Source organism: Pleurodeles waltl, chromosome 2_2 (genome assembly GCF_031143425.1).
Source record: "Pleurodeles waltl isolate 20211129_DDA chromosome 2_2, aPleWal1.hap1.20221129, whole genome shotgun sequence".
NCBI lineage: Eukaryota > Metazoa > Chordata > Amphibia > Caudata > Salamandridae > Pleurodeles > Pleurodeles waltl.
The window spans coordinates 834,323,392-834,346,340 of NC_090439.1; the positions used below are offsets into that span (position 1 = coordinate 834,323,392).

At 52.0% G+C, this 22,949-nt stretch overlaps 1 protein-coding gene across 1 annotated transcript in view; it reads left to right on the top strand.

Moving 5' to 3' along the window:
* SLC26A7 (solute carrier family 26 member 7) overlaps positions 1–22,949 on the top strand; it is a 619,854-nt gene that overhangs the window by 377,484 nt on the left and 219,421 nt on the right. The gene's annotated exons all lie outside the window — the stretch shown is intronic.

Below are 22,949 nucleotides of genomic sequence, written 5' to 3' on the forward strand. Positions count from 1 at the left end.
CAAGGACCCCGCCAGCGCCAAGACCAACCTACAAGAGGGCATGAAGGACGTCGCTGATTGGATGAGGCTCAGCCGCCTAAAGCTGAACTCTGACAAAACAAAAGTCCTCATCCTCGGCAACACCCCGTCCGCTTGAGACGACTCCTGGTGGCCCACGGCCCTCGGCACCGCACCGACCCCCGCAGACCACGCCCGCAACCTTGGCTTCATCTTGGACCCTCTTCTCACCATGACCAAGCAAGTCAACGCTGTGTCCTCCGCCTGCTTCCTCACCCTCCGCATGCTCCGCAAGATCTTCCGCTGGATCCCCGCCGACACTAGAAAAACCGTGACCCACGCCCTCGTCACGAGCCGCCTGGACTACAGCAACACCCTCTATGCTGGGACCACCGCCAAACTCCAAAAACGCCTGCAATGTATTCAAAACGCCTCGTCCCGCCTCATCCTCGACGTACCCTGCAACAGCCACATCTCCGCACACCTGAGACACCTGCATTGGCTCCCAGTCAGCAAAAGGAACACCTTCCGTCTTCTCACCCACGCAAACAAAGCCCTCCACAACAAGGGACCGGAATACCTCAACCGTCGCCTCAGCTTCTACGCCCCCACCCGTCTCCTCCGTTCCTCTGGCCTTGCGCTCGCTGCTGTCCCTCGCATCCACCGCTCCACGGCGGGTGGGAGGTCCTTCTCCTTCCTGGCAGCCAAGACCTGGAACACCCTCCCCGCCAGCCTCAGGACCACCCAGGACCACTCCGCATTCTGGAGACTCCTCAAAACCTGGCTTTTCGAGCAGCAGTAACCTCCCCACCCCCTAGCGCCTTGAGACCCGCACGGGTGAGTAGCGCGCTTTATAAATGTTAATGATTTGATTTGATCCCACTCACCATACAGAAGTGGATCAACGCTTCTCCCTTCTCAATGTTGTCCTCCCATAGCACCATCCATTTTAGACTGGCTGCTGGAAGCCCTGCACTAGGATACCAAAACCTTTACTCATACCCGACGGGCTCCAAGCATAGCGGACTCCTGATCTACCCCCCCCCCCCCACACACACACAGCTCATTGTTCTATGCAAGACGAGGCAGAAAGGAAAAAGATCGTGGGACACTCTGCTCCAGACATGCAGGCGGCACCTTATGCCATGCACCAACTGTTTGGGAATTATCCCTGCGCAGAGCTGCAGTGCCCTTGCCTCTCTAGTACCACCCGAGAGAACTGTTTGTAGATACATTCAATAGGGTGAGGATTATTAGATGGAATTCCTTCTGCTTGACTACTGATGTTATCTCCGTGATTGTTGTCAAAGCTTCAGCCCAAAGGGTTGGATTACTTGACAGCTGAGGAAGGCAATGAAGGAGACCGTCATATCATGACAAGGTCCATTCTGAGCATTTTGTCGGAAGCCACATTTCAGAAACATCCCCGAATAAACAGATTGAGCAATACTTACCACCTTTTGCGTTCTGTATGATGTCTGTAATAACTATAAAAGAGGTAATGAGAAAATGAAAACAACTATTCTGTTGTAAAAATGTATTGCATGCGAGTTGCGACTTCACAAATCTCATTCCCAGAGCCTTCGGGATCTACAGGATTCATGAAATTGGTCACCCCCACCATATTTACACTGCTGTTTGTACAACCGAAGTGATAACAATCTCTCTTTCTGGTGAACTATATTGTCTACAGAAAAAACACAATTCAAGTAAAGAAAGCAGGAATCTCTTTGCATGTTACCGCATATTTTGAACTATATGTGCTTTTTAAAGAGACTTACACTACACTGCTTGAGATATAGGGGGTCATTCTGACCTCGGCGGTAAAAGGCCCTTACCGCCGGTCAGAAGTCCGCCATCCTACCGCCGCGGCAAACCGCCACGGTCATTCTGACCACCAACTGTGAAACCGCCAAAAATCCGACATCCAAGGAAGGCCGCCTCATCAGCGGGCCGCGGAAAACTGGAGATGACCAAACCTCCACCGTCATGCCAACACAAACACGCCCATGCCATTCTGACCCACAAATCCACGCGTCGGTCTTTCAACCGTGGTATTCCATTGGCGGTACACACCGCCGCGCTCAAAATACACACACAGCTCCAAAACACAGCCACATTGGACAATTTGAAATACACACACCTGACACACATACAAACAACACTCCCACACATCCAATCAACTATAAAACACACACCCACATCACCCACAAACCCCCACTAGTTGGAAATCGGAGAGAAGGTGATAGAGATAGAGATAGAGAGAGCGAGCACAGCAATCGAAAACCCCAACACACACAGGAACCCAACTTCATCACCCACACCACATTTACGCACACATCACCACAGATCACCACGCACATCACCACAAACACCACCCCACACCTCATCCACACCACCCCATGGCACCCCAAAGACACCCCAGGTTCTCGGACCAAGAACTCAGGGTCATGGTGGAGGAAATTATAAGGATTGAGCCCCAGCTCTTCGGCACACAGGTGCAGCACACCACTATAGCAAGGAAGGCTGAGCTGTGGCAAAGGATCGTAGACGGGGTCAACGCTGTGGGACAGCATCCCAGAAATCGGAAAGATATCAGAAAGCGGTGGAACGACCTACGGGGGAAGGTGCGCTCGATGGTGTCGCGACACAACATCGCTGTGCAGAAGACTGGCGGCGGACCCCCACCCACTCCACCCCAATTCACAGCATGGGAGCAAGAGGTAGTAAACATCCTGCATCCTGATGGCCTCGCTGGAGTACACGGAGGAATGGACTCTGGTAAGTCGAATCTCAACTACTTCACCCCCCCCCAACCACCAGCATGCCAACCCCCCCACCCCCAATCTCAACCCCCCAGCACACAACCTCCCTGCCAATGTCTCACCAGCACAGCCCACCCTAAACAACACCAACCCCTGAATGCCAACACAAACCATAGACAGCCACCACCAAAGCATGACTATTGCACATACCCATACACCCCCCCCACCACCCTCAACACCTCCCACAAGGGAATGCCAGCACTGGGGGACAAGGGCACTCAAAATGCACGCCATGGCACACACAGAAACAATAACCATACTCCTTTACCCCTGCAGGGCCCGAACGCCAACACACCGCCACGGAGGGTCCAGATTTGTCCATCCCACCCCCAGAACAGGCCCCCAGCGAGGACAGCAGCTCTGTCGACCTAGAACCTGATGACCAGCCCGGACCATCGGGGACCTCTGGACAGTCGGTTCCCCACACACAGACACAGGCCACAGCAGACCCAACCCCCTCTGGGAACACCAGCACAGCTCCCACCCAGCGGGCCCATGCCTTTGTCTCGCGGACGCGTCAATCAGTGGTGTGTCCGCCACTACAGGGCACCCAGGCTGACCCAACACCCCAACAACAACAGGGACCTGGGGGCAGTGGTAGTGGGCACACCGTCCAGGGGACAGAGGCCCGGGGAAACAGGGCAACTGGGAGGGCTGCTGTGCGACAGGGGGGGGCGGACAGGCCCAGGGAACCGACTCTCCAAGAGGCCCTCACCACCATGATGGGAGCATACCACCACTCCCAGGAGACGATGGCGACGGTACTGGCCAGGTTCACTGAGATCCAGGCAGAGCAGGAGGAACGGTACATGGGGTTCAGCAATGAACTCAGGAACATCGCTACCGCTATGGGGACCATAGTCCAGGCCCTCAACCGGATAGAAACCACATTGCGGGACCATGTGGCACCACAAAGGGCCCCTGTCACTAGCCAGGAACAGCCTACCACCTCCGCCGGCGCTAGTGGTCAGGAGGCCCCCACAGAACGACGGCCCACCAGAACCCCACCTCCTGCTGAAGAACAACCACCCCGCAAGAGGAACCTGAGATCTCACAGGAAGACAGAGTAGGATGCCAAGACCCCCGCCAGCATAAGATACCCCCTGATGTCATCCCACTGACCCACAGTGTCACCCTGTCCAACCTTGAACTGCCCCTGCTCCATCCTTCCACAGGCATATGGAAAATGCACCTGTGAAACTGAGAACTGGGCTCTGCCATGGACATAACTCCACCCTCACCCATCACCGTTTTAATATCATGTACCAATATCTAGCACTATAAATAAATCACTCATTGCACTGAAATCATTCAGGAGTCAGCCTGTATTATTTACAAATGTAACACATTACTGATCAATAATGTTCTGTTATTTTTGTGATGACAACATACCGATGTCAATAAGCATTAGTCCATGGGCTAACCAAGCAGAAGTCACGCAGTGGGTCATACAGCACTGAAAAGGGAAGGGAAAATCAAACATCAGTTTAAAAGAACTGGGTGGAAATACACAAAGTAAAGATGCAGGGGGCTTTCAGTAAATGTTAAATGGCGTGGGTGATTCTTACCTGTGTGCTACTGAAAATACTGTTGGATAACTCTGTCCCTGTTGTCTGGGTCGTGCTCTTCGTCTTCCTCCTCTTCACTCTCCGCAGGCTCCACAGCTGCTTCAACACCACCATCTGGACCATCCTCCTGCAGGAAAGGCACCTGACGTCGCAATGCCAGATTGTGAAGCATACAGCAGGCCACGATGATCTGGCACACCTTCTTTGGTGAGTACATCAGGGATCCCCCTGTCATATGCAGGCACCTAAACCTGGCCTTCAGGAGGCCAAAGGTTCTTTCTATGATCCTCCTAGTTCGCCCATGGGCCTCATTGTACCGTTCCTCTGCCCTGGTCCGGGGATTCCTCACTGGGGTCAATAGCCAAGGCAGGTTGGGGTAACCAGAGTCACCAATTAGCCACACACGTTGTCTCTGTAGCTGTTCCATCACATAAGGGATGCTGCTATTACGCATCACATACGCGTCATGCACTGACCCAGGGAACTTGGCATTCACATGGGAGATGTACTGGTCAGCCAAACAGACCACCTGGACGTTCATAGAATGGTAACTTTTCCTGTTTCTGTACACCTGCTCATCGTCTTTTGGGGGTACTAAAGCCACATGGGTCCCATCAATGGCACCAATTATGTTGGGGATATGTCCAAGGGCATAAAAATCACCCTTCACAGTGGCCAAATCAACCTCCTCAGGGAATACAATGTAGCTCCGCATGTGTTTCGTCAGGGCAGACAACACTCTAGACAAAATTTTAGAAAACATAGGCTGAGACATTCCAGATGACATGGCCACTGTTGTCTGGAATGAGCCACTTGCCAAAAAATGGAGGACTGACAGAACCTGCACTAGAGGGGGAATTCCTGTGGGTTGGCGGATGGGGGACATCAGGGCTGGCTCCAGCTGGGCACACAGTTCATGTATAGTGGCACGGTCAAGTCGGTATCGTAGTATGACATGGCGTTCTTCCATTGTCTACAGGTCCACCAGCGGTCGGTACACGCGAGGATTTATCCTTCTCCTCGCAAGTCCCAGCGGACGGTGCCTAGGAAGGACAACATGGAGCACAGAGTCAAGCAAATCACAGGTACGTTCACCACAGCATGCCGAGCACACGATTATCTATGTATTGAAAGGCGTGTATGTGTGGCAATGCAAGGCCTAGGCCTGTGTGACGCAGTACAAATTATGCCATGTGGGCCCTTGAAATGGCGGCTGCCTGACCTGTGAAGTGGGACAATGGGATGTGAGGTCAATGCGCTGGCGTGGCACACCGTGGCGGTAGGCGGTCGAAGACCGCTATACGAAGCCGCATTGGCTAACATTGAAGCCTATGGGTTTCAGGAGCCAATGATGAGGTGCGCCGGCGGTCGCGGTACGCACCGTCGCGGTACGCACCGCCGCGGGCGTGACCGCCATTTTCTATCTGCTTAATCACTCGAGACCTGATCATCCACAGGAGAGGACCTATACTGCAAGTGCTGCTGTGACCTCGGTCTGGAAGTGACAATGGCTGCTGCGACTGGGAAAGGGCCCCTGCCTTCACGTCTGAGGAGTTGGAGAAACTTGTGGATGGGGTCCTCCCCCAGTATGCGTTACTCTACGGTCCTCCAGACCAACAGGTAAGTACACTGGGTGCACATTGAATGGGCTATGCCTGTGTGGAGTGGGGTGGATGTAAGTTGGTGGGGTGGGGGGCGAATGAGGAGTGCAACGCACGACAGAAGAGAGCATGTGCCATATGGCAAGGTTGGGGAGGGGGGGACAATCGCATCTAACATGCAGAAAATTGATGAATTTTTCCTTCCCACCTTGTACATGTCAAATAGGTCAGCGCCCATCAGAAAGTGGACATTTGGCGTGCCATCGCCAAGGAAGTCCGGGCCCTGTGGGTCCACGTCAGACGGGGCACCCACTGCCGCAAGAGGTGGGAGGACATCCGCCGCGGGACCAGGAAGACCGCCGAGTCACTGCTGGGGATGGCCTCCCAACCTAGGAGGGGTGCCACTCGTACCCTGACCACCCTGATGTCCCGGATCCTGGCGGTGGCCTACCCTGATTTGGATGGGCGCTTGAGGACATCACAGCAGACACAAGGGGGTGAGTATCAGCACATTCTGCTATCTCTCTGCGCAGTGGAGGCGTCTGGGTGGGGGAGGAGGGTTGTGGGTGACATTAGGCCAGGGCGCTTTCTGTAGTGTAGTCCTCTCCGTTAGGCATGGCCCTGTGCTCCCGGCCCCCACCTCTGTAGGGTGACAAGTACAGCTATCGATGGTCCAGCATCACACATGTGCGCGTTTGTCGTCTCTAGACCTGTTGTCCTAGTCAGAAGTACTGAGTAGTGTACCCCGAATGCGCGGCTTAGTGCATGAGGCTCCTGTGTCTGTCCTCTCCGCCAACGGTGTTGACATTGCATGCACTCAACCTGGTCTTCGTTTTTCTCCCCCCACCCTTCTTCTTCATCTTCTTGTGCATGTGTGCATTAGCATCATCAGGCGGAGGAGAATTGGCATCGGAGCACGAGGGAGCTGCAAGTCACAAGGCCCCGGTGGGCCCAGGAACAGACACCGAGGGCACCAGTGATCCGGAGGGCGAGGGGAGCACCACAACGGGGACCGGTGGTGACACCAGCGACACCGACACGTCCTCGGATGGGAGCTCCCTAGCGGTGGCGGCAACATCCGGGCCCCCCGCCTCTACAGGTACAGCCGCCACCCAGCGCACCAGCCCCGCCCTCCCAGCAGCCCCTCAGCCTACGCTCCGTGCCCGCTCACCCAGGAAGGCGGGCGTCTCCGTCGCCCCAGGCACCTCAGCCCCTGCCCCTGTTACCCCTGCTGCCCTCAGTGAGGAGGTCATTGACCTCCTGAGGACCATCATTGTTGGGCAGACTACCCTTTTGAATGCCATCCAGGAGGTAGAAAGGGAGGTGCATCGGAGCAATGCCTACCTGGAGGGCATTCATTCGGGTCAGGCTGCCCATCAACGATCGTTCAATGCTCTGGCCTCAGCACTGACGGCAGCCATTGTCCCAGTTTCCAGCCTCCCTCTTCTGACTGCCTCCACCCTGTCTCTGTCTCCTGTTCCTCAGCCTATCCCATCCACACCATCAGACCAGCCTGCACACTCCTCAACACCCAAGGGCAGCTCATCCAGACACAAGCACCACAGAACCCACAAGCATTCACGCAAGCAACACCCAGATGCAGACATTCCAACAGTCACTACCACCTCTGTGTCCCCCTCCTCCTCGTCTCCCTCCTCCCTCCCTGTGACGTCTACACTCACACCTGCATGCACACCACCATCAGCCAGTGCTTCCATCACCAGCACACTCTCCAGTACAGTCCGCACACGTGCAGTCACCACCCCCACTACCATTTACACGTCCCCTGTGTCCTCTCCCGCTGTGTCTGTCACCCCCTCTTCCAAGACACACAAACGCAGGCAGACACCCACCCAACAGCCATCCACCTCACGACAGCCTCCAGCACAAGCACCTGCACCCAAAGACAGCACACCTGACTCTCCTACAACCACATCCTCTTCCTCCACTCCCATCACCACTTCTCCTACCCTTTACCTTGGTCCTAAAGAACTTTTCCTCGCTAATCTTAACCTCTTTCCCTCCACTGACCCACCCCCTCCATCTGCAAAGAGTCCCAAGAGCACCTCAGCCACCACCAGCCCAGCTTCGAGTGTCACTGTGGTGCATGGGTTCTGGAGTACACCCTTTGCCAGCAGTGACACTTCAATGAGCAGCAAGGGGACAGCCAGCCCCCCCCCAGGCAAGAGGACCAGGAAACTAAAGGGCCGCCGTGAGAGGACTGACACGGCTGCCCCCAAGGAGCAAAGTTCGCCCACTTCACCAGCCACAACATCTAGGGGAGGCAAGGGCCCGAGAGCCCCATCTAAGGAGCGAAAGGGCAGCAGGGCGGAGAAGTCAGCCAGCAGGAGCGCGGAGCAGGAGGGGCCCACAAGCCCCATCCCGGGTGTTAGGGAGGACACCAAAGGGCCCAGGACTCCGTCACCGAACGGTCCAGCAACAGCACGGTCGGAGGGCGACTGAGCAGGGAGTCCAGGCCAGGTCTGGCTCCCTTGACTCACTGGACGAGCACCGCTGAAGAGGGCCCCGCCGTGCAGAAGAGCACCGCTGAACAGGGCCCCGCCGTGCAGAAGAGCACCGCTGAACAGGGCCCCGCCGTGCAGAAGAGCACCGCTGAACAGGGCCCCGCCGTGCAGAAGAGCACCGCTGAACAGGGCCCCGCCGTGCAGAAGAGCACCGCTGAACAGGGCCCCGCCGTGCAGAAGAGCACCGCTGAAGAGGGCCCCGCCGTGCAGAAGAGCACCGCTGAACAGGGCCCCGCCGTGCAGAAGAGCACCGCTGAACAGGGCCCCGCCGTGCAGAAGAGCACCGCTGAACAGGGCCCCGCCGTGCAGAAGAGCACAGCTGAAGAGGGCCCCGCCGTGCAGAAGAGCACCGCTGAAGAGGGCCCCGCCGTGCAGAAGAGCACCGCTGAAGAGGGCCCCGCCGTCTCAAGCGATGCTCCGCTGGGCCCTTCCTGTCAAGCACCGCTCCGCTGGGCCTCGCCGTCTCAAGCACCGCTCTGCTGGGCCCTTCGTGTCAAGCACCGCTGGGCCTCGCCGTCTCAAGCACCGCTCCGCTGGGCCCTTCCTGTCAAGCACCGCTGGGCCTCGCCGTCTCAAGCACCGCTCCGCTGGGCCCTTCCTGTCAAGCACCGCTCCGCTGGGCCCTTCCTGTCAAGCACCGCTCCGCTGGGCCTCGCCGTCTCAAGCACCGCTCCGCTGGGCCCTTCCTGTCAAGCACCGCTCCGCTGGGCCTCGCCGTCTCAAGCACCGCTCCGCTGGGCCCTTCCTGTCAAGCACTGCTCCGCTGGGCCCTTCCTGTCAAGCACCGCTCCGCTGGGCCCCGCCGTCTCAAGCACCGCTCCGCTGGGCCCTTCCTGTCAAGCACCGCTCCGCTGGGCCCCGCCGTCTCAAGCACCGCTCCGCTGGGCCCTTCCTGTCAAGCACCGCTCCGCTGGGCCCTTCCTGTCAAGCACCGCTCCGTTGGGCCCTTCCTGTCAAGCACCGCTCCGCTGGGCCCTTCTGTAAAGCACCGTTCCGCTGGGCCCTTCCTGTCAAGCACCGCTCCGCTGGGCCCCGCCGTCTCAAGCACCGCTCCACTGGGCCCTTCCTGTCAAGCACCGCTCCGCTGGGCCCCGCCGTCTCAAGCACCGCTCCGCTGGGCCCTTCCTGTCAAGCACTGCTCCGCTGGGCCCTTCCTGTCAAGCACTGCTCCGCTGGGCACCGCCGTCTCAAGCACCGCTCCGCTGGGCCCCGCCGTCTCAAGCACCGCTCCGCTGGGCCCTTCCTGCATGCACTGTTAACGGTTCACTGTGCCCACCATGCCTCCTCCTTGACCAGTGGAGACTGTAATCCACCTGATGGACTGTGGCTTTGCACTCCCCAGGATGGAACAGTGGGCAACCCACCTACTGTATAGACTTGAGAGACTGTGGCTTTGCACTCCCCAGGATGGCACAGTGGGCAACCCACCTACTGTATAGACTTGAGAGACTGTGGCTTTGCACTCCCCAGGATGGCACAGTGGGCAACCCACCAACTGTAGAGACTTGAGAGACTGTGGCTTTGCACTCCCCAGGATGGAACAGTGGGCAACCCACCTACTGTAGAGACTTGAGAGGCTGTGGCTTTGCACTCCCCAGGATGGCACAGTAGGCATGGTGGCCCTTTCGTGGATCTGGCGTCGTGGACTCATGTGGCTGTGGTGCACCCCCCTTCCCTTCCCCCTGAGGTGCCTGTAGTTTTTTCATCAGATGCCCCTGCAGTGTTCTCTCCAGAGGACTCAGGTCTCCTGTGTGGGCTTTGCCCTTGTGTTGTTACACTTTGGCCCACGGACACTTCGATTTTCTTTTGATGTGCAGGACTAATTGCCTCGGTTATCCATTGCACTGTATATAGAATTATTTTGATATTGATTTTTTGGCTAGTTGACCATTACTTTTCAGAGCCTATTTTGTACATAAATTTTTATTCACAATTTAATTATGTCTTTGCATTTTTCAGGGGGGTTTGGGTGGTGTCACTGTGACTTGTTGCTCTGCATTGGTGTGTACATAGTTTGGGGGGGTGGGGGTCGCATATGTGTGTGCCGTAAGCTTTCCTCCTCCCCCCTCCCGTGTGTCGTAGGTGCTGTACTCACCGTTGTCGTCTGCGCCGGCGTTCGTACTCGTGGTAGATGAGCAGGTAGACAGAGCAGGTAGGATGTTTAATTCGGGTTCCATGCTGTCCTCCTTCCTCGTGGAGTGCGTACAGGTGAGCGTTTTCCTGTTCGTAGTCTGTTTCCGCCGTGTTTTTATCGGCGGGGCTCCCGCCCCGGAAAAGGTGGCGGATATGTGAGTTATGATACTGTGGGCGGTACATTGTCTGCCGCCTGTCTGTTGGCGGTGACCGCTGCGCTGTTTGTCTGTACCGCCGTGGCGGGCGGAGTGTTAATGTGGCGGGTTGTGTTGGCGGTTCCCGCCAGGGTTAGAATTCCATTTTTTGGACCGCTAGCCTGTTGGCGGGTTGGCCGCCGCTTTATCACCGACCGCCAGGGTTAGAATCACCCCCATAGTTTTGCAACAATTAGCAGTTACATTCAGTATTTCCATAGTACATGCCTCGAAAACATCTGCAACCATGTGTAGGAGGCTGGACTGGCTTATAGTGAGTACCAAGAGGTACTTACACCTTGCACCAATCCCAGGTATCCCTTATTAGTGTAGAGGGGTGTCTAGCAGCTTAGGCTGATAGAAAAGGTAGCTTAGCAGAGCAGCTTAGGCTGAACTAGGAGACGAGTGAAGCTCCTACAGTACCACTAGTGTCACTTGCACAATATCATAAGAAAACACAATACACAGATATACTAAAAATAAAGGTACTTTATTTTTATGACAATATGCCAAAGTATCTCAGTGAGTACCCTCAGGATGAGGATAGCAAATATACACAAGATATATGTACACAATACCAAAATATGCAGTAATAGCAATAGAAAACAGTGCAAACAATGTATAGTCACAATAGAATGCAATGGGGGCACATAGGGATAGGGGCAACAAAAACCATATACTCTAGAAGTGGAATGCGAACCACGAATGGACCCCAAACCTATGTGACCTTGTAGAGGGTCGCTGGGACTGTAAGAAAACAGTGAGGGTTAGAAAAATAGCCCACCCCAAGACCCTGAAAAGTGGGTGCAAAGTGCACCTAAGTTCCCCAAAGAGCACAGAAGTAGTGATAGGGGAATTCTGCAAGGAAGACCAACACCAGCAATGCAACAACAATGGATTTCCTGACGAGAGTACCTGTGGAATAAGGGGACCAAGTCCAAAAGTCACGATCAAGTCAGGAGTGGGCAGATGCCCAGGAAATGCCAGCTGTGGGTGCAAAGAAGTTGCCACTGGATGGTAGAAGCTGTGGATTCTGCAAGAACGACAAGGGCTAGAAACTTCCCCTTTGGAGGATGGATGTCCCACGTCGTGAAAAGTTGTGCAGAGGTGTTTCCATGCAGAAAGACCACCAACAAGCCTTGCTAGCTGCAAAGGTCGTGGTTAGGGTTTTTGGATGCTGCTGTGGCCCAGGAGGGACCAGGATGTCGCCAATTGCGTGAGGAGACAGAGGGGGCATCCAGCAAGACAAAGAGCCCACTCAGAAGCAAGCAGCACCCGGAGAAGTGCCGGAACAGGCACTACAAAGTGGAGTGAACCGGAGCTCACCTGAAGTTGCACAAGAGGGTCCCACGAAGCCGGAGGACAACTCAGGAGGTCGTGCAATGCAGGATAGAGTGCCGGGGACCCAGGCTTGGCTGTGCACAAAGGAAATCCTGGAAGAGTGCACAGGAGCCGGAGTAGCTGCAAAACATGCGGTTCCCAGCAATGCAGTCTAGCGTGGGGAGGCAAGGACTTACCTCCACCAAACTTGGACTGAAGAGTCACTGGACTGTGGGAGTCACTTGGACAGAGTTGCTGAGTTCAAGGGACCTCGCTCGTTGTGCTGAGAGGAGACCCAGAGGACCGGTGATGCAGTTCTTTGGTGCCTGCGGTTGCAGGGGGAAGATTCCGTCGACCCATGGGAGATTTCTTCGGAGCTTCTAGTGCAGAGAGGAGGCAGACTACCCCCACAGCATGCACCACCAGGAATACAGTCGAGAAGGCGGCAGGATCAGCGTTACAAGGTAGCAGTAGTCGTCTTTGCTACTTTGTTGCAGTTTTGCAGGCTTCCAGCGCAGTCAGCAGTCGATTCCTTGGCAGAAGGTGAAGAGAGAGATGCAGAGGAACTCTGATGAGCTCTTGCATTCGTTATCTAAGGAATTCCCCAAAGCAGAGACCCTAAATAGCCAGAAAAGGAGGTTTGGCTACCTAGGAGAGAGGATAGGCTAGCAACACCTGAAGGAGCCTATCAGAAGGAGTCTCTGACGTCACCTGCTGGCACTGGCCACTCAGAGCAGTCCAGTGTGCCAGCAGCACCTCTGTTTCCAAGATGGCAGAGGTCTGGAGCACACTGGAGGAGCTTTGGGCACCTCCCAGGGGAGGTGCAGGTCAGGGGAGTGGTCACTCCCCTTTCCTTTGTCCAGTTTCGCACCAGAGCAGGGCTGAGGGATCCCTGAACCGGTGCAGACTGGCTTATGCAGAGATGGGCACCATCTGTGCCCATCAAAGCATTTCCAGAGGCTGGGGAGGCTACTCCTCCCCAGCCCTAACACCTTTTTCCAAAGGGAGAGGGTGTAACACCCTCTCTCTGAGGAAGTCCTTTGTTCTGCCTTCCTGGGCCAAGCCTGGCTGGACCCCAGGAGGGCAGAAACCTGTCTGAGGGGTTAGCAGCAGCAGCTGCAGTGAACCCCGGGAAAGGTAGTTTGGCAGTACCCGGGTCTGAGCTAGAGACTCGTGGGATCATGGAATTGTCTCCCCAATGCCAGAATGGCATTGGGGTGACAATTCCATGATCCTAGACATGTTACATGGCCATGTTCGGAGTTACCATTGTGACGCTATACATATGTCGTGACATATGTATAGTGCACACGTGTAATGGTGTCCCCGCACTCACAAAGTCCGGGGAATTTGCCCTGAACAATGTGGGAGCACCTTGGCTAGTGCCAGGGTGCCCACACACTAAGTAACTTAGCACCCAACGTTTACCAGGTAAAGGTTAGACTTATAGGTGACTTATAAGTTACTTAGGTGCAGTGGTAAATGGCTGTGAAATAATGTGGACGTTATTTCACTCAGGCTGCACTGGCAGGCCTGTGTAAGAATTGTCAGATCTCCCTATGGGTGGCACAAAAAATGCTGCAGCCCATAGGGATCTCCTGGAACCCCAATACCCTGGGTACCTCAGTACCATATACTAGGGAATTATAAGGGTGTTCCAGTATGCCAATGTAAATTGGTGAAATTGGTCACTAGCCTGTTAGTGACAATTTGGAAAGAAATGAGAGAGCATAACCACTAAGGTTCTGGATAGTAGAGCCTCAGTGAGACAGTTAGTCATAACACAGGTAACACATACAGGGCACACTTATGAGCACTGGGGCCCTGGCTGGCAGGGTCCCAGTGACACATACAACTAAAACAACATATATACAGTGAAATATGGGGGTAACATGCAAGGCAAGATGGTACTTTCCTACACAACCCCCCCCAAACGAAGGACAATAAGACTAGCCATGACCTGATGAGTCTTCATTGTCTAAGTGGAAATATCTGGAGAGTCCATCTGCATTGGAGTGGGTACTCCCAGGTCTATGTTCCACTGTATAGTCCATTCCATGTAGGGATATGGACCACCTCAACAATTTAGGGTTTTCACCTTTCATTTGTTTTAGCCAAAGTAGAGGTTTGTGGTCTGTCTGAACAATGAAGTGAGTGCCAAACAGGTATGGCCTCAACTTCTTCAGTGCCAAGACCACAGCAAAGGCCTCCCTCTCTATGGCAGACCAACGCTTTTCTCTAGGGGTCAACCTCCTGCTGATAAAAGCAACAGGTTGATCCTGGCCCTCAGAATTAAGTTGTGATAAGACTTCCTCTACCCCTAATTCAGATGCATCAGTTTGGACAATGAGTTTTTTGGAGTAACGGGCTTTTCAGGACAGGTGCAGAGCACATGGCCTGCTTCAGCTCCTCAAAAGCTTTCTTACAGTTTGCTGTCCATAATACTTTTTTAGGCATTTTCTTAGATTTGAGGTCATTAAGAGGGGCTGCAATGGAGCCATAGTTCTTTATGAACCTCCTGTAGTACCCAGTAAGGCCTAAGAAGGCTCTCACCTGAGTCTGAGTTGTAGGGGGAACCCAATCTACAATAGTTTGGATTTTCCCCTGAAGTGGTGCAATCTGTTCTCCACCTACCAGGTGTCCCAGATAAACCACTTTCCCCTGCCCTATCTGGCACTTTGAAGCCTTGATAGTGAGGCCTGCCTTTTGCAGGGCCTCCAAAACTTTCCATAGGTCGACCAGGTGATCATCCCAGCTGAGCTAAAGACAGCTATATCATCTAGATATGCTGCACTAAAAGCTTCCAGCCCTTGCAGGGCTGTGTTTACCAACCTTTGAAAAGTGGCAGGTGCATTTTTCAATCCAAAAGGCATTACTGTTAATTGGTAATGGCCTCCAATGGTTGAAAATGCAGTTTTTGCTTTTGCATCCTCTGATAACTTGATCTGCCAATACCCTGCAGTCAAATCAAAGATGCTTAGATACTTGGCAGATGCCAGTGTATCTATTAGTTCATCTGCCCTGGGTATAGGGTGAGCATCAGTTTTGGTTACCTGGTTGAGACCTCTGTAGTCAACAAAAAATCTCATTTCCCTTTTACCATCTTTGGAATGAGGTTTTGGTACAAGTACCACAGGAGAGGCCCATGGACTTTCAGAGTGCTCAACCACTCCCAGTTCAAGCATTTTCTGCACTTCATGTTTTATGCAGTCTCTGACATGGTCAGGCTGCCTATAGATCTTACTTTTGACAGGCAAGCAGTCTCCAGTATCTATAGTTTGCTCACACCAAGACTTGGTGCCTGGCACAGTAGAGAAGAGTTCAGAAAACTGACCCAGGAGATTTATTCAGTGGTCTTTCTGCTCAGCAGTAAGACAATCTGCCAAAACTATACCTTCCACTAGAGCATCTTGTTCAGTAGAAGAGAAGAGATCAGGGTGAGGGTCACTTTCTTCTTCCTGTCCCTCATCTGTTGCCATGAGCAGGGTGAGATCAGCCCTGTCATAGTAGGGTTTCAGGCGATTGACATGGAGCACCCTAAGGGGACTCCTGGCAGTGCCTAAGTCAACTAAGTAGGTGACTTCACCCTTTTTCTCAACAATTATGTGGGGTCCACTCCATTTGTCTTGGAGTGTTCTTGGGGCCACAGGCTCCAAGACCCACACTTTCTGCCCTGGTTGGTACTGAACCAAAACAGCCTTCTGGTCATGCCATTGCTTTTGGAGCTCTTGGCTGGCCTGAAGGTTTTTACTGGCCTTTTTCATGTACTCAGCCATCCTAGATCTTAGGCCAAGTACATAGTCCACTATGTCTTGCTTAGGAGCTTTTAAAGGTTGTTCCCAACCCTCCTTAACAAGTGTTCGAGGACCTCTTACAGGGTGTCCAAATAGGAGTTCAAAAGGGCTGAAGCCCACTCCTTTTTGGGGTACCTCCCTGTAAGCAAAAAGGAGGCAAGGTAACAGGACATCCCATGTCCTGCGGAGTTTGTCAGGGTGTCCCATTATCATTCCTTTGAGAGTTTTATTAAACCTCTCAACCAGCCCATTTGTTTGTGGATGATAGGGTGTGGTGAACTTGTATGTCACACCACATTCCTTCCACATGGCCTTTAAGTAAGCAGACATGAAATTGCTTCCCCTGTCTGATACCACCTCTTTTGGGAAGCCCACCCTGGAAAAGATTCCCAGGAGGGCCTTTGCCACTGCAGGAGCTGTAGTGGTCCTTAGAGGAATTGCTTCAGGATATCTGGTAGCATGGTCCACTACCACAAAGATAAACCTATTGCCTGAAGCAGTAGGAGGGTCAAGGGGGCCAACTATGTCAACCCCTACCCTTTCAAAGGGAACCACAGGCAGTGGAATAAGGGGTGCCTTTAGAGTGCCACCTGTCTTGCCACTGGCTTGACAGGTTTCACAGAACTTACAAAATTCCTTTGTGTCCTCTGACATTCTAGGCCAATGAAACAAGGGGACAAGCCTGTCCCAATTTTTCATTTGCCCCAAATGTCCAGCTAAGGGAATGTCGTGGGCTAGAGTTAGGAGGAACTTTCTGTATTCCTGAGGAATCACCAATCTCCTGGCAGCTCCAGGTTTTGGATCCCTTGCTTCAGTATACAAAAGGTTGTCCTCCCAGTAAACTCTGTGAGAGTCACTGACATCCCCATTTGCTTGTTTGACAGCTTGCTGCCTTAGACCCTCTAGTGTGGGACAGGTATGCTGTGCCACACTCAGCTCCTCCCTGGCAGGCCCCCCTTCACCCAAAAGCTCAGCAGTGTCTGCTTCCAGCTCCTCTGGTGTAGGTTCTGCACAGGGTGGAAATTCTTCTTCCTCAGAAGTAGAATCCACTGTAGAGGGAGGGATAGTAGGTAGTGTTTTACCTTTACTAACCCTAGCTTTAGGGAGCACTTGGTCCATTCTTCCAGGATCCAAGTCACCCTGTCCTTTTTGCTTTTTGGCCTGAGCCCTGGTTAAAGCAAAAATATGCCCAGCATTGCTGCATGAGCCTCCAACTCCACTTCTTCCCAAGCTGATGTCTCTAAATCGTTCCCTAGTAGACAGTCTACAGGTAAATCTGAGGCAACCACAACTTTCTTTGGACCAATAACCCCCCCCCCCCCCCAGTTGAGATTCACAACAGCCATGGGGTGGCTAAGAGTGTTGTTATGAGCATCAGTCACTTGGTACAGGTGACCAAGTAGGTGTTGTTCAGGGTGGACCAGTTTCTTTATTACCATGGTAACACTGGCACCTGTGTCCCTGTAGGCCTGAACCTCAACACCATTTATTAGTGGTAGTTGCTTGTACTTATCCATGTTAAGGGGACAAGCAACCAAGGTGGCCAAATCAATGGCCCCCTCAGAGACTAACACAGCCTCTGTGGTCACCCTAATCAGACCAACCCCAACTAAGTTACCAAAAGTGAGCCCAGCTACTCCCTTGGATTGGCTATTAGTAGGTTTGCTCCCACCACCACTGCTATTACTAGGGGCACTAGGTGTAGCAGCAGGGGTTGTAGTGGTAGGAGGCTTGGTGCTTTTCTTTGGGCAACTGGGATCAGTTGTCCAATGGCCTTTTATTTTACATAAATAGCACCATGGTTTCTTTTCTTTGTTTTGATTTGAAGAGGATTTGGGCCCACCACCCCCACCAGAGTGTTTTTGTGGGCCTGATGAAGACTCATTTTTAGATTTGTCCCCACCCTTGTCAGAAGATTTACCATCCTTCTTCTTGCCATCCTTGTCACCCCCTGTATGAACTTTTCTGTTCACCCTTGTTCTGACCCATTTGTCTGCCTTCTTTCCCAATTCTTGGGGAGAGGTCAGATCAGAGTCTACCAGGTACTGGTGTAACAAATCAGACACACAATTATTAAGAATATGCTCTCTCTGGATTAAGTTATACAGGCTTTCATAGTCAGAAACTTTACTGCCATGTAACCACCCCTCCAAGGCCTTCACTGAATGGTCAACAAAGTCTACCCAGTCTTTTGAAGACTACTTTTTGGTTTCTCTGAACTTCATCCTGTACTGTTCAGTGGTTAAGCCATAAACATCAACGAGTGCATTCTTAAGAACTGTAAAATTATTGGCATCACTTTCTTTAACAGTAAGGAGCCTATCCCTACCCTTTCCACTGAAAGATAGCCATAGGATAGCAGCCCACTGCCTTTGAGGGACCTCCTGTACGACACAGGCCCTCTCAAGTGCAGCAAACCACTTGTTAATGTCACCCCCCTCCTTGTAAGGGGGCACTATCTTGTGCAGATTCCTAGAATCATGCTCTTTTGCTGGATTACTATTTGAAATACTGCTGCTGCCACCATGGGGTCCTAACCCCAACCTCTGTCTTTCTTTTTCTAAATCAAAGGACTGCCTATCTAAATCCAGCTGTTGCTTCTTGAGCTTCAGCCTGGATTCTTCCACTCTCAATCTATTGAGCTCCCTTTCTAAAACTCTGTCATCAGGGTGGGTGGGTTGGGCATGCCTTGACACAGAAGAATGGTGAGAATGAACAGAGGGAGACCAGTCCCTAACAGATGGCACTCTAACATTCTGGCCTACAGAAGTAACACTCCTACTGTGATGAGAAGTAACACTCTTACTGTGATGTGAAGTCACATTGGTACCAGCTATGCTAGGTGGCCTGCTAAGGGGCAGGTTGGAAAGATTCCCTTCTAAATCTTTAACTGGGGGTGCCCCAGAATCAGAGTGGGAACCATCAGCTAATCTCTCACCAGAAATGCCAACTAAGGTCTTATCTTGTTCAACGAACATGTTAACTAATAGTTCTCTAGAGGGATTCTTCCCTACCCCTAAACCTCTTTCAACACAGAGACTCCTTGCTGCCTTCCAGCTAAGGTGGTCATATGCAGTCTTGGTCAGATCCAGAGTTTGACCTGTACCAGACATTATAGAAAAGGTTTTAAGGGCGAGAAAAAGAAAGATAAAGTTTTCAGAACATTTTAAAGAACAGGGAAAAAAACTTTTAAATCTTTTAAAGAACTTTTTGAAAGTTTAGAGGTACTTTTCAGCACTTAGTAAAGAAGTGAAAGGAGAAAAGCAAAACTTTTTGGTTAGGTGTACATACACTGAACTTGTTTTGTATATTTTTCTCTTATGAAAAGTACAAAATGACAAAGTGGTAAGTAGTTGCAAAGTACTTATCCCACCGCTGCACAACCAATGTAGGAGGCTGGACTGGCTTGTAGTGAGTACCAAGGGGTACTTACACCTTGCACCAGGCCCAGGTATCCCTTATTAGTGTAGAGGGGTGTCTAGCAGCTTAGGCTGAAAGAAAAGGTAGCTTAGCAGAGCAGCTTAGGCTGAACTAGGAGACGAGTGAAGCTCCTACAGTACCACTAGTGTCACTTGCACAATATCATAAGAAAACAGAATACACAGATATACTAAAAATAGAGGTACTTTATTTTTATGACAATATGCCAAAGTATCTCAGTGAGTACCCTCAGGATGAGGATAGCAAATATACACAAGATATACGTACACAATACCAAAATATGCAGTAATGCAATAGAAAACAGTACAAACAATGTATAGTCACAATAGAATGCAATGGGGGCACATAGGGATAGGGGCAACACAAACCATATACTCTAGAAGTGGAATGCGAACCACAAATGGACCCCAAACCTATGTGACCTTGTAGAGGGTCGCTGGGACTGTAAGAAAACAGTGAGGGTTAGAAAAATAGCCCACCCCAAGACCCTGAAAAGTGGGTGCAAAGTGCACCTAAGTTCCCCAAAGAGCACAGAAGTAGTGATAGGGGAATTCTGCAAGGAAGACCAACACCAGCAATGCAACAATGATGGATTTCCTGACGAGAGTACCTGTGGAACAAGGGGACCAAGTCCAAAAGTCAAGATCAAGTCGGGAGTGGGCAGATGCCCAGGAAATGCCAGCTGTGGGTGCAAAGAAGCTGCCACCGGATGGTAGAAGCTGTGGATTCTGCAAGAACGACAAGGGCTAGAAACTTCTCCTTTGGAGGATGGATGTCCCACGTCGTGCAGAGGTGTTTCAGTGCAAAAAGACCGCCAACAAGCCTTGCTAGCTGCAAAGGTCGCGCTTAGGATTTTTGGATGCTGCTGTGGCCCAGGAGGGACCAGGATGTCGCCAATTGCGTGAGGAGACAGAGGGGGCGTCCAGCAAGACAAAGAGCCCACTCAGAAGCAAGCAGCACCCAGAGAAGTGCCGGAACAGGCACTACGAAGTGGAGTGAACTGGAGCTCACCTGAAGTTGCACAAGAGGGTCCCACGAAGCCGGAGGACAACTCAGGAGGTCGTGCAATGCAGGTTAGAGTGCCGGGGACCCAGGCTTGGCTGTGCACAAAGGAAATCCTGGAAGAGTGCACAGGAGCCGGAGTAGCTGCAAAACATGCGGTTCCCAGCAATGCAGTCTAGCGTGGGGAGGCAAGGACTTACCTCCACCAAACTTGGACTGAAGAGTCACTGGACTGTGGGAGTCACTTGGACAGAGTTGCTGAGTTCAAGGGACCTCGCTCGTTGTGCTGAGAGGAGACCCAGAGGACCGGTGATGCAGTTCTTTGGTGCCTGCAGTAGCAGGGGGAAGATTCCGTCGACCCACGGGAGATTTCTTCGGAGCTTCTAGTGCAGAGAGGAGGCAGACTACCCCCACAGCATGCACCACCAGGAAAACAGTCGAGAAGGCGGCAGGATCAGCGTTACAAGGTCGCAGTAGTCGTCTTTGCTACTTTGTTGCAGTTTTGCAGGCTTCCAGCGCGGTCAGCAGTCGATTCCTTGGCAGAAGGTGAAGAGAGAGATGCAGAGGAACTCTGATGAGCTCTTGCATTCGTTATCTAAGGAATTCCCCAAAGCAGAGACCCTAAATAGCCAGAAAAGGAGGTTTGGCTACCTAGGAGAGAGGATAGGCTAGCAACACCTGAAGGAGCCTATCAGAAGGAGTCTCTGACGTCACCTGCTGGCACTGGCCACTCAGAGCAGTCCAGTATGCCAGCAGCACCTCTGTTTCCAAGATGGCAGAGGTCTGGAGCACACTGGAGGAGCTTTGGGCACCTCCCAGGGGAGGTGCAGGTCAGGGGAGTGGTCACTCCCCTTTCCTTTGTCCAGTTTCATGCCAGAGCAGGGCTGAGGGATCCCTGAACCGGTGCAGACTGGCTTATGCAGAGATGGGCACCATCTGTGCCCATCAGAGCATTTCCAGAGGCTGGGGGAGGCTACTCCTCCCCAGCCCTAACACCTTTTTCCAAAGGGAGAGGGTGTAACACCCTCTCTCTGAGGAAGTCCTTTGTTCTGCCTTCCTGGGCCAAGCCTGGCTGGACCCCAGGAGGGCAGAAACCTGTCTGAGGGGTTGGCAGCAGCTGCAGTGAAACCCCGGGAAAGGTAGTTTGGCAGTACCCGGGTCTGAGCTAGAGACTCGTGGGATCATGGAATTGTCTCCCCAATGCCATTGTTATTGGGGTGACAATTCCATGATCCTAGACATGTTACATGGCCATGTTCGGAGTTACCATTGTGACGCTATACATATGTCGTGACATATGTATAGTGCACGCGTGTAATGGTGTCCCCGCACTCACAAAGTCCGGGGAATTTGCCCTGAACAATGTGGGAGCACCTTGGCTAGTGCCAGGGTGCCCACACACTAAGTAACTTAGCACCCAACCTTTACCAGGTAAAGGTTAGACATATAGGTGACTTATAAGTTACTTAAGTGCAGTGGTAAATGGCTGTGAAATAACGTGGACGTTATTTCACTCAGGCTGCACTGGCAGGCCTGTGCAAGAATTGTCAGATCTCCCTATGGGTGGCACAAGAAATGCTGCAGCCCATAGGGATCTCCTGGAACCCCAATACCCTGGGTACCTCAGTACCATATACTAGGGAATTATAAGGGTGTTCCAGTATGCCAATGTAAATTGGTGAAATTGGTCACTAGCCTGTTAGTGACAATTTGGAAAGAAATGAGAGAGCTTAACCACTGAGGTTCTGGATAGCAGAGCCTCAGTGAGACAGTTAGTCATAACACAGGTAACACATACAGGGCACACTTATGAGCACTGGGGCCCTGGCTGGCAGGGTCCCAGTGACACATACAACTAAAACAACATATATACAGTGAAATATGGGGGTAACATGCCAGGCAAGATGGTACTTTCTGACACCACGAAACATCTTTTAAAAGACGAAGCATCCGTTCACATACGAAAGTACCATCTGAACATTCTGTCAGTTGTGCACGTTGTTTTTTTGCATCCCATGTAATTCTCATGACAGCTAACGTTTTTTATGTATACTATGCGATGGAGGGAGTCCTTTTCAAAAACATATGCAAGGTATGAGGCCTTCGATAAATCATCTCCAATGTATGCCCATCCAGTTCCTAAAGTCAGCTCAGTATGTCGCTAGCACAGGGCATAGGGCTACAGCACACTTCTGGGCTCACTGTTCTTATGATACATTTTTTGTTTGAATCAAGAGCATGTGGGACAGTTGCACAGTAGACTTAATGATAAAGAAAACAGAAATCATTCTGATGCGTATAGCCAAATAGTCCAGGTTCACATAATGCGTTAGTCTATTCTAGGTTTATTTAAGATTACAGTGAAATATTAACCTCGGAATTGTTGTTTATATTTTTTTGAAAAATAGTTAATTCAAAAATTTAAAGGGGGAAAAAGGCGATAGTAGAATTAAATCAGTTTATATTTTCTACACTTTATTTACCGTAAAATATAATACAAAATCATATTAAATTAACTCCATAAAAAAGTTGGCAGATGATGCATAAAT